The sequence below is a fragment of the Pogona vitticeps genome, chromosome 4 (genome assembly GCF_051106095.1).
Source record: "Pogona vitticeps strain Pit_001003342236 chromosome 4, PviZW2.1, whole genome shotgun sequence".
NCBI lineage: Eukaryota > Metazoa > Chordata > Lepidosauria > Squamata > Agamidae > Pogona > Pogona vitticeps.
In genome coordinates this window covers 223542461-223554948 of record NC_135786.1, presented here as the reverse complement: position 1 = coordinate 223554948, position 12488 = coordinate 223542461, and the positions used below count along the sequence as shown (strand labels likewise).

General features: G+C 41.0%; 1 long non-coding RNA gene across 1 annotated transcript; it reads left to right on the top strand.

Moving 5' to 3' along the window:
- Positions 1-3275: 3275 nt before the first annotated feature.
- Positions 3276-12175, top strand: LOC144588575 (uncharacterized). The gene is made up of 2 exons (XR_013544190.1): positions 3276-3468; positions 9907-12175. It is a non-coding gene; the product is annotated as an uncharacterized LOC144588575 (long non-coding RNA).
- Positions 12176-12488: the final 313 nt, after the last annotated feature.

The following is a 12488-nucleotide window of genomic DNA, read 5'->3' as shown; positions in this document are numbered from 1 at the left end:
AACGGTTGGAGAAGGAGAAGAGTCTGCTTCACAGTCTTACATTTTGCTACCCCCTGTTTATTTTAGTACGATCAACTGCTGGAGAGAGTTTTGGAAGAATTGCTCTATGGGAGAGAAATAACAGTAGCATGTTTGTTTAAACTCTCACCATTCGGGTTTGAAGTGCACTTTAGCTTCCTATTCAACAAGATGAGCAGATGATCCAAATCTCTGTCAGATGACACATTGACAAAACCCCGGTCCACTCCAGAGACTCGCATGATCTCTGCAGAATTCAGACATTCTTTCTCTTTCTGGAAAGAGTTCGCTTGTGACAACCTGCCCTTTTGCTTCCTATTGTCCAAAAGACATCAGCCTTATCTGCCCACTGGTTCTTTTCCAGGTAGACTTTCATTGCTGGAACAACACACGTTCTATAGCGCCAGTGCTCAAGGGTTTATCCCTCTTGAATACTATGCCACTCACTTTCTCCCCAATGCACTCCACTATCTTCAAAGAACACGGACAAAGGATCCTTTTGAAGGCTAGAAAGGTCTGGCAACTTTAAGTATTCCTTCCTTTGATCCTTTCAACTATCTTGTAAAAGTGTGACTACTCTGTATATTCCTACCGCATTCCTTTTGGACGCCTCTTTTTTTAAAAAAGTGATAACAATGCTTGCTTTCTAGGTCTAAAAGATTTTCTCCCAGGCCTTCAGCCTGGGATAGGGAGTGGCTTGGCTCAAAAGCTTCTGCTCCTCATTCATTTCTAGGGATACGTAGGATTAAATGCATTTTCATCACTGAATCATACAAATGAAATAAAGGGGGTGGGTATGAAGTCAATACAAGTCAAAGTTTTTGTTGACAAATGCAGCCTTCGCAGCCTTTTCATCAGTATTGAACTATAGCTCCCACCCTGCCAGTATAATATAATGGGAGTTGCAATCTTAACTCATCTGAAGGGTGCTACATTGGAGTTGGGAAGCCAATCTACCAGTTGAATTTGCATGTGAGTCAAAAGCAACATTTCAAAACCAGGCGCATGTTTTCTTTGCTTCACAATAATGCACCCACCTGTTGCAGAAAAAAAAGCATTGCAAGAGGATTCACTTAAGAAAAGCCATTCCTTCCTAACACAGAGAAAAGAGAAAATACTTATTTGAAGCCCATATGCCCCACCTGCCGTTTTCATACATACTTGTATTAAATGTACATATAAAATCTGCTTTCTTATTCATGAAAGTATTTTATTTTATTGGTCAACAATGGCTATTTCAGACTCACATCTTGCCTCCACCTACTGGAAATAAGAGCAGTGGTATTTTTTTAAAGTCGTTGGTTAGCCTAACATCAATAACAGTCCTATGCGTACATTTATGTTTCGTGTTGTCAAGTCAAAATTGACCCACTGCGACCCTAATAGGGCTTTCAAGGTAAGTGAGATATTTAAGAAGTGGTTTTACCAGTTCCACACTCCCAGTGAGCTTTTATGGCTGAATGGGGATTTGAACCCAAGCCTCCTGAGTCCATGTCTGCCACACTATATACTACACCACATTGGATGTCTTTGCATCTCTACTCAGACATATATTCCAGTTAGTTCTATGGGTCTTATTTCTTGGTAAGTGTGTACAAGAGTGTAGCCTAATTTTTAACAAATGTTGCACTCATTACTTCTTCTATCTTTAGTTTACCTTCCCTCTAATAAACTTTTATTACTTTTCTAAACACTCACTTTAAAATAAGTTTGTTATTGACTTTCCAGTTTTCTGGTTGTATCTAAAGAAAAATTTACAACAATATCTTTCATTTCCTAAAATTACCAATAGCAAGAAACAAAACTAGGCTCAATTGTGCTGAGTTGTATGCCTTTAAGATTATATTCTCAAGCAATTACCTGGGAATAAACTCCACTGGGGCATAGTAGGTGGAGTGATGGACATCTCTACCTGGCCATGGAAGCTCACTGGAGGCGTGGAATTCATAAAACCACACCGTAAATATCTCTGTTAATTTGAAATCCCTATTAGAGTCAATATAAATTGGTTCTGACTTGATGGCAAATAGCAGAACAAAGCAGCACTGACTGTAGTGTGACCTTATTCTGCATATGTATCAAAAGTGGGCAAAATGTGATTCCCTGGTATGTACATATACAGTATATATATATAGAGAGAGAGGTTTGTGTTGTGTGCCTACTGCTGGTTGTTTATTTCTCCACTTCCAAGCATAACAAAACAACACAATACAGGGAATAGCTTTCCTCATCTAACTTTCTCTCCTGAGTAGCAGTATAGTCACATAGAAGGAGCAAGGTATTTGCCCTCTAAAGCAGGACACATATTCCACCTGCTACTGTACTGCCCTCTCTGCTACACATCCTCCACCACTGCTGTGGCATTGCTCCATCAAGAACCCGAGAACTGCAGAGCTGGAACAAGAAGGTGCAGTGAAGAACTACAGTACAGATCTCTGAGACCCAAACCACTGAGCTATCTAAGAGTTTCCCCCCTCCAACACTGGTTTGGTTTAAATTGCCTTCAGTCAGAGAGGCCTTTCCTCAGAACAAGCCACTGTGGATGGGATGGCCCTGGCAGTTTATGATGCTATGGCACAGGAAATTCTTCATGGCCGTTTCACCCACAATGCCTTTTTCTGAGCATCCATCAAAGTAAGACACTTGGTCCCAAAGAGTCATCTTTGCTGGCACAGCTTTCCAGAGCCAACCAATGCCCTGTTCTGGAGCGCTTGTCCAGCTGCTTCCCAGTGGCAGTATTTGGCTAGCCAGGGAAACTACTAAGAAGAGCTTGCTTTGGTTGCCTAGTGAGACGGCCAGACTTGGTTATGTTAGAATGGAATGAAAGAAGCTGAAACAATGGAAAATTGCAACTGTGGTCAGCAGGAAGTAAGTCTCCCTACTGTAGGCATCTTACAAAAAAAAAGGTCCCTCTTGAAACTGGGACCAAAACAGGAAGTGATGTCCCACTGGGTTCAGTGAGATTTACTCACAGGGTTGCACCAAAGAATCACTGCATGAGGCTGCAAAGCTGCTTCACAGAGAGCTTCCATGGCTTCCTACATGAAATAAATATCAAGAACCTTGTTTAGCACTCTGTGAAATGTCCTTTTAAGCTGGACTCCTACATGTAGTCCTGTGGACACATTCCGTTTTGGAGAGTGGATGTGCCATTGCATCCAGATTTGTCCTTGGCTTGTTGCTGTAAGTTGCTTTTTACATCTAAGAGATCTGAAACAACCTCACAGCATTCCTGATGGGTGCCAAGATTATGTCTCTGCCTAGTTAATCCATCCAGAAGGGGATTGACAGACACCAGAGGCACACTGCTGCTTGATTTATTCTTATAGTCAAGGCAAAAGGCTATTTATCTGCAGCAATAAAAGAGCATTTCAATGAATACAGCTTGGAGCCTAGATGCCAGCTACCAAATCTGGAAAAAGTTTCTTCTTTAGACTACCTCTTCCAGAAGTAAGTTCTAAGATTGTATCTGCCAGCTGTAATTGTTGTGATTGCTTATGTTGAGATATAATTGGTACAAGGCTGTACTGCTTGAGGCTGTGCTGATTTGGGGATTCTGGGAGTCATAATGCATCAAAGTACCTTTCCTAAACTCCAGCAGATAAGTTTTTCTCCTCTCCCCCTGCCCCAAATTCCTTTCATCAGCTCATGCAAATATGCTGTAGCTTTCTCTTCCTCTGGAATAAGCATGTTAGAACAGTGGTTCCTAACCCTGGGTCCCCAGATGTTCTTGGACTACAACTCCCAGAAATCCTGGCCAGCTACAGCTAGTAGTGAAATCTTCTGGGAGTTTTAGTCCAAGAACATCTGGAGCACCAAGGCTGGGAACCACTGCCCTATAAACACAGGTGGGAGCTGCCATTTCAGGTGCATGGCTACTACCTAGATCTGTTTTGTTTTGGGAGGAGAGTGGTCCTTCGAAGCTCACTAGCATTTTCGAATGATTGCATTTACAGACAACATGTAGGTAGAGCGTAGGAGGAGGCAGAGAGCTCAAACACTTTCAGCCATGGTCAAAGTTCATTGATTCCCCCACTAGGGTTCCAGTGAGACTGCCAGCAGCCTAAAGCTCAGCTCTCTGCGAGTCAATTACAGATAGCACATTACAGATAACACTTCAGAAGAAGAGGGAGAGCCTTAATTGCTGTCTGCTTGCTGTAGCAACTAAAAAGATACAATGCACCCAATCCTTGTAGCCAAATTCACAGGACCACACTTGTCCACAATCTCCTCGTCATCATGATCTGTCAATGTATAACCTTTCCAGCTTTTTTTTGTTGGAAACCCTGCTGTACCCACAGGACACAGTTCATCCTTCAAGAGCTGACCATTTTAGTTAGAGGATTACAGAGCCTTGAAAATCCCCCTTGACTGCATGGCCAGGTGAGAAGCACCTTGTCCATTTATTTAAGTTGAGATCACCATTTTAGATTCCAAACTCTTACCATTTCAAAGATCTGTATGTTCCTATTAGACGAGGACCAGCAGTCCCAGAATTATCGACATAATACATCCAGTTGAGAGATAGCCACACATTAAGTTGGGACCTTGGTATTATCCATGCAAAATGTATTTATTTTATTAACTCTCACTGTATCTGAGAGCTGAGGGCAGCAAATGCAAATGTTCTGCCATATTTATAAAATATAGCTAGCTACCTAATATGGCATTCTTTCTCATTAATTCTTTCTTTTTCTCCCTTTCAAAAGTTGACTATGCATGTCAAACCAGAGGTAGGACCCATAGAATTCAATGGGACTTACCCCTAGGTGAGACTGAGTCGCTTTTACCTCATTATGAAAGTCTTTGGCCAGTGTGTCATTGCCACAACCTCTAGGCAGCTTAAAAGCAAACAAAAAGCCTATACCAAATAATGCAACATAGAATAGCAATGCAGCAGGAGAAATAAAATTTGCGGCAAATGACAAAACACCATAAAATCAATGATATCCTCTGAATTTACATATTTTTCCTGTTTCCCACATTTCCTGGTGGGGGAAAAGGGATGTTTTAACAACATAATATAGTTAGTGGTGTTTTGTTTTGGGTTTTTTTTTTAAAAAAATCTGTCTGTGGCTTAAAACCATACATTATAGAACAACTATAATTTCTCTGAAGTGTTTGACAGTAAGAAACATTGGCTAATGCAGTATTGCAGTTTGCATGTTTCCAAAACCAATTAACTGGAGCTTTCTTGTGGGGTGTTACTATAATCCTGAGCATTAGGGAAGGATCAATACATAATTTTCCAGATATTTGCATAGAATCTAACTGACGGAAGGACTCTGCCATTTTCATGAAGGAGGATGGCAAAAAAATTATAAGCTACTGCCACCTGGTGTTCCAAACGCTAACAGGTGAAGAAAAGCAAAACTCTGGGCAAAAGACCCTAACTACATAGCTTAAACCTGAACCAATTTTAACCTTATACCGTCAACATCCAGTACTTAAAAGTCACTTCATGTAGTTGCTTGTATCTGATTCTGTTTTGCAATAACTAAGGCAAAAGGAAGGGATATGGTGGTGCTGCATGTTAAACCTCAGAAGCCTCTGTGCTGCAAGGTCAGAAGACCAGCAGTCGTAAGATCGAATCCACGCGATGGAATGAGCTCCTGTCACTTGTCCCAGCTACTGCCAACCTAGCAGTTCAAAAGCATGCAAATGCAAGTAGATAGATAGGTACCACCACGGTGAGAAGATAACGGCGTTCCGTGTCTAGGTGCGCTAGCAACGTGACCACGGAAACTGTCTTCGGACAAACTCTGGCTTTATGGCTTAGAAACAGGGATGAGCACCGCGTCCTAGAGTCGGACATGACTGGACTAAATGTCAAGGGGAACCTTTACCTTTACCTTACTTTTACCTTTACCTTTACCTAAAGCATAAGGTCATTAGCAGGAACACTTTCTAGTCAGCAGCAACAAACTAAAGATCTATCTTCTCCAACATTCTGTCCACAGGATTTGCCCATGGTCTTGAGCTGACCCTCAAGGCCAAGTAGTTGCTTATGGGATTTCTTTCTTTCTTTCTTTCTTTCTTTCTTTCTTTCTTTCTTTCTTTCTTTCTTTCTTTCTTTCTTTCTTTCTTTCTTTCTTTCTTTCTTTCTTTCTTTCTTTCTTTCTCTCTTTCTCTCTTTCTCTCTTTCTTTCTTTTCATCTTCGTTTCTTTCATATTTTGTTTGGCCTAGGTTTTTATGGACTGGTTCATGAGATGGACATTTGATTTTACTGAACACTATGTTATTTTACAAAACATATCCATACCACAGTTTTCTATTTCAATTGCTGTAATGATTCATGCAGAAATGCTTAATTTCCCCAGGAAGATGCATTTCAAGGCTCTACATTTCACACAGCTCCTCTTCCCTCCCCCCACTTATATCTGCCATCCTGACTCTTTTACAAAGCCCTGTCTTTGGCATTCAAACTCTTCCTTTCATTTTCTAGAAAATAGAAAATAAGTGAAATAGAGTTGAACTGAGTGGTAAGTGTTTGAAATTGTGCTCTATCAGTTTAGCGCTATAGCTATAGCTCATGGATCTTTGGGTTTACAATGACCATGCAAGCCTGAAGTCCCCCCCCCCCCCCATTTGGAAGCAAAACCTGAATGAACATCAGTGTTAACAAGCTCTGTACCAAGCGATCACAGTGACATATATGGTTTACAGCAACCGGTGGCTCACGGTGAAACAAATAAATGAAACAAACTGTTACTGTAAAATGCAATGCATTGCTTATTAGTTGCAAATCTTTAATTGATACTATGGTACTTTTCAGAACCAGTATGTTTTTGGACTGCAGCGTTATGCCGGCTGGGGATTCTGGAAGCTATAATGTTCCAAAACTCTGCTAACATGTCCATTTTTGCAATAAAAATAGCTTAAAATGCCAAAAGATGGCCTCCCAACTGTCCAACCCACACATTACTACATCTTGAGGCAGCAGTAAATCTCTTAATTAAATGGTGAATTAAAGAAAAGAGGTATTTTCTTCTGACTGCTGTGATGTTGCTAATCTCTTTCTCTGAGAGACTAAAAGCTTATGAGAGATGGGAGGAAACTATTATCTTTCCGTTCACTTGCTCCAGGAATTGCCTTACACCAGCTAAGACTATTTGCCCACCACCTTGTATTATCTACTCTGGCTGGCAACATAAGCCAGAAAAGCTGTGCTGAATCAGACCAAAGACCTATTGAGTCCAACCTTTAGTTCCCACAGTGACCAGGCAGTTCTGTCTGAGGAACCCATGTACAGGGTGGTAGAGCAGCGACACTTTCCTGTTTGTTGACTATTAGCCACTGATAACTTTATTCAGAGCAGTTGTTGTTGTTTAGTTGTGTCCGACTCTTCGTGACCCCATGGACCAGAGCACGCCAGGCCTTCCTGTCTTCCACTGCCTCCCGGAGTTGGGTCAAACTCATGTTGGTAGCTTCAGTGACACTGTTCAACCATCTCATCCACTGTCGTCCCCTTCTCCTCTTGCCTTCACACTTTCCCAACATTAGAGTCTTTTCCAGGGAATCTTCTCTTCTCATGAGATGGCCAAAGTATTGGAGCCTCAGCTTCAGGATCTGTCCTTCCAGTGAGCACTCAGGGTTGATTTCCTTTAGAATGGATAGGTTTGTTCTCCTTGCAGTCCAGGGGACTCTCAGGAGTCTCTGTCTAGCGACACAATTCAAAAGCATCCATTCTTTGGTGGCTTAGAATGTGTTTTTTGTTTTACTACCGCTCCCAGAATCCCCAACTAATATCACTCAGATGATCCTGGAATGTTAGACAATGTCCCTACTAATCAAGATGTCTTGGTGCTTCAGCCCTGCATGTCCTGGTCCAGCTACACCACAGGACATAGGATGGCTGCATTTTTGTGTGTGCTGCAAAACTAACTCCAATTTATGGTAAACCTCAGAGTTTTCTAGATAAAAAGTTCTCAGAAGTAGTTTAACACTCTTTTTCTGAGAGGTGGGTTGCTCTGGGACTCTTCACCTTGCTTTAGGCTATTCAGTCTGGCTTTTCCCCAGGCAGCCCCATGGGGAATCAAAGTCCCAACTTCTAGCTCTGCAACCAAGTACTCTTGCTCTTAGAGTGACACAGCCAGTTAGGATAGCTGCTTAAACATCACCAAAAAGGAGCATGTGGATCTCTGAAAAGGGGGATGCAAGAGATCGCCAATTTGTATACAACTGCATGGGACAGTTTCTCTGCACAGATGTGAAATTAGAATTATTATTAATTTGCTATATATACAGTATATAACATTTGGAATGGATTACAGTGGGGAAGACTATGGTAAGGTGACTTGTAAGCCTGGAGAGTCCGCTGTCCAGGGGCTGTTCAACGTGGTTCTTTAGATTTAAGTCAGACTTGAGCTGGACAGCACCTTCAAAACAAAGAGTGTTTCCTTGAAGCTCTTCAAATAGAGGACTATCCTCCATGAACTGCCAGACAGCTCAGTGGTTTAAGTGGTTAGGAGTTCAATTCCCCACTGTGCCTCCCTGATAGGGGCTGGACTCAGTGACCCCATAGGGTTCCTTCCAGCCCTACAGTTCTAAAAGGATGATAATTATAAAAGTGGGCATGTGGCCTACATACGAACCATGGAGATTCCTGATAAAGACGAGTGTGTCTCCTCAAAGCATTTCTGGCCAAGCTCAAATAAATGGCCTGCCTGAGGACCACAGAGCCCTTTTCTCTGGTGTTCTGTGTCACCAAGAGCCTCTTCCAGGAGATTCAAATGCCTCGTTTGGGTGGTGCTTTACTAAAATCCATAAAAGATTCTGCTTTTCTGTCAGCTTTCACAGTGATTAGCATTGTTTAAGTGAGAGACAAAGTACAGTGCCATTCTTGTCTTGAAGATACTAATTAAATGCAATGCTTCCCTTTGTCTTATCATTGTTCCTTGTTGGCTCATTTCTATGATATGTTTTCATACTGCAGTTTCACTGGGCATTTACCGAATAACGAATTCTAGGATATTTTTATTTTACAGTTCTAAGAGCTGAAACAAAAGCAACAAGCTAAAAAATATATGTGAAAGGTTGGAGGGTGAAATCAAATTACTGGTCAAAGGGTGAGGGAAGCAATAAGAGGCAGGTTATACTATATAGGCAAGACAGTAATAGAAGCGTCAGAGATCATAGCATCTGAGTCAGCGGTGCCTCAGGTAAAAGAAGGGAAAAAATGAAAAACCACTAAGGCCAAAATGAATAGATGAGTGCTTTGAATTTGATTAAAAGACAAAAATTCAGCAGAAGGCAGGGGAAGTGGACTTTTTTCCCTGTTCTGTTTAAGACTATCACTGATGCACCATCTCAGATATAATTTTAAGAAAATTCTTTGCATCGCTGGTTGAGAAATCCAGAAAATCAAAGAAAATATTTTTAATTTTTAAAATATACCTTAAGCCCTAGAATGATGTCTGTTCGGATTATATCTCAAATCCCAGTAAGAATAGTACTTCCTCCTTAGAAACAGAAGTTCTTGTCTTCCCTGGACTGCAAAAGTTTTCTTGAAGAATCTACATGCCATAAAGGCAAGAAAGGTGGATATATTCTGCTGCTGTGTGAAAGATAATCTGTGAAGATAAATGGGGTAGCAGATAACAAACAATAACATGAAATTATTGGAACTCATGGAATTACCAGATAGATTCCATCATACGTCAATGTAGCTTTGTTCCAAGGGTCAGATAAGAAAGAATGTTGTCAGAAGAAAAGGCTTATTCTGAAATAGTAATGCAGAATGTGAGTTATGAAGCACTTGACTGAAGAAAAACACCCTGATGTCATGAAATGTTATTCATACTGCAGACAAGGTGAAAAAATGCATTCCCTTGAACGCAGATGATTACAGTTCATGGCTTGCAATCACTTTTTTTCTTGTCTTACAGCAACCTTGAAAAAGAAAGTCAGACCTGGAAGATGGGAAGGCCCATAAATATCCTAACTTGAATGCATTTTCAAACTGGCGAACTCTTTCCTTACCATTAGACGGCAACATCGAAATATGATCTTGGGACGTGCCAGACTCTGCCTGTGAAAGACTGTAAAAATCCTCCCTCCCCTTGGACTGTATTTGAGAGCTTGTAGAGAAATCGCTGCCATTGGGATCCTAAATTCTCATCTCAGCCAAAATGACTCTTTCACTAACTTTATACATATGACAACATGAATCTGATCCATGTTCGGAAATATTGTAGCTCTTCCTATAAAATGTTGATAGAAGAGTAGGGGAGGGTGGAAAGGATAATGAATATCAACTTCTTGCCCTACTTGTGATTTTCCTTGAAGAGTACGCCAGCAACTATCTGCCCAGGGTATAGGTCCGTATTTTACATCTGTGTGTGTGCACAAAAGTGTTCGTGTGTGAGGCAATGAGACACTGTAGATTTAATGAACTACCTCCTGAACAAATAATGGTCAAAATCTTATTGACCTAAAACTATGTGGCAGAAACTGGATGATGTCAGATAGAGATTTTTATATAAAAAAGGATAGTTGTTCATTGTTATCAAAGGGGCTGGGTGAGAACTGGGATTTTTAGCTATTTTCCTACAGTTTTCCCCTGTGCTGTAAATGTTTGTGTTTTGTTTTTGCGCTTTATGCTCTGCTAACTAAAAGAAATTAACAAAAATTGCTCCAGTAACTAGCAGTGGGGATTCCTTAAATGGTAAAAGCCACCAGCTTGTCACAACCTGAGCTTTTCTCATCTCCTGCAGTTTGCAGACTTGCTTGCTTTGTAATTGGTCACGAGGAGATAAATGTAAGCTTCATTTGCAAGCATGATTGGTCAGGCATAAGAATCACCCAGATTTTTCTCTGGAGCACAAAGGTGGTTTCTGCTTCAAATAACATACTATGTAACATATAGTTTGACCCCAATACTCTGAAGTCTGATTTTACTCCCATTTACCCCCCCCCTTCTTCTACTGTTTTGGATTTAGCGTAACAGCGTAAAACAGACTCGATCCTTAATAAATATTTTCTCCACACTTAGGATGGTCTTCTTTGAAACTGATTCCAAGATGACAGCTTCCATAGAAAATCCACAGAGATGGCCCAAATTGCTGGAGCATATTGTGTTCACGTCAGAGATGTGAAAGTTACTTTCGTTTTTCTTTCTTACTACAACTCTTAGAATAGCCATACTGGCTTGGGAATTATTGGACATAATCCAGAAAATCATAGCATAATTGAGTTGGAAGGAGCCTGTAAGGCCGTTGACTCCAACTCCCTGCTCAATGCAGGAATCCAGATCAAAGCAGATCTGAGAGATGGTTGTCCAATTTTTTTTTCCTTGAATGCCTCCAGTGTTGAAGGAAAATTGCTGTTCCTATCTTGGTTTCATAGACCCAAGAGCCTCATGTATGGGCACAGACCAGATCATGAAACGATAGCCAGAGTACAAACAGGATGTGACCTTCCACTGCACCCCTTTCAGCCTTTGTTGCACCCTCTTCAGTTGCATGAAAATAGCATTTATAATGCCCAATTTTCAGAACCTCTTTTACATTTTCCAGTGGTTTCCTTTTGTTCGTCAGAGTCCCGGCTGCACACTGGGCTGCGTTATTAGAACATTCTCTTCAGCCAAATGAAAAACATAAAGGCAAAATGATCTTATCTCTACAAACAACTTGGAATGGAGCACTTCTGTTTCCATTTCCCAGTTGCCCCTCAAAAGCATTGATTTCATAATCTACTTTACCCGTATACCAAACAAGGCTCCCTAGATCCCAAAAGCAGCCAGAGAAGGAAATAGAAGAATGGAGTGGGAGAAAATATTATGTGATTTCTAATTGATCCCCAAAGGAAAGTATTTGAAACCAGAGGAGAACACTATTGTGGTTATGAAGTATAAAATGTGGTGTATCTAGAGGGTTTTAAAAAAAGAGAATGTGGGGTGAGTTCTTTAAAACAAAGCTGTTCTCTCAATAGCAGCTGGATCCAACAGAGTCTAATATATTTTCTGCTTTTTGAAACGTTTTTTTAAAGCTTGAAACATTACTTTTTTAAAGGGGACTCATTAACTCATTGCACTACGTACTCAATATTTCGAGGCATCCAGGTTAAGACTATTGTTGCTCCGCTAGCAAAAATAATATCATGATGTTGTGTATTATTAACTAGTTATGCCCGCAGTTCAGGTAAATACTCTCCCATTCCCTCTAGTGGCCAGTCCTCATACTGCACTCTGAAAACATTTAAAACTACAGTACAGTGGTGCCTCGCTTAGCGATCGCTTCATTTTATGACGAAATCGCTTAGCGATGCATTTTTTGCGATCGCAAAAGCAATGGTCCCTATGGAGAAAATTTGCTTTGTGATGATCGCTTCCCTGCGATCATTGCAAAGCCCCCATTTTTGGCCAACTGATTGGCGGTTTCAAAATGGTCGCCCACTGTGTGTCCTCGCTTTAGAGGCACCGAAAATGGCCGCCCCTATGGAGGATCTTCGCTGAACGGTGAGTTTTAAG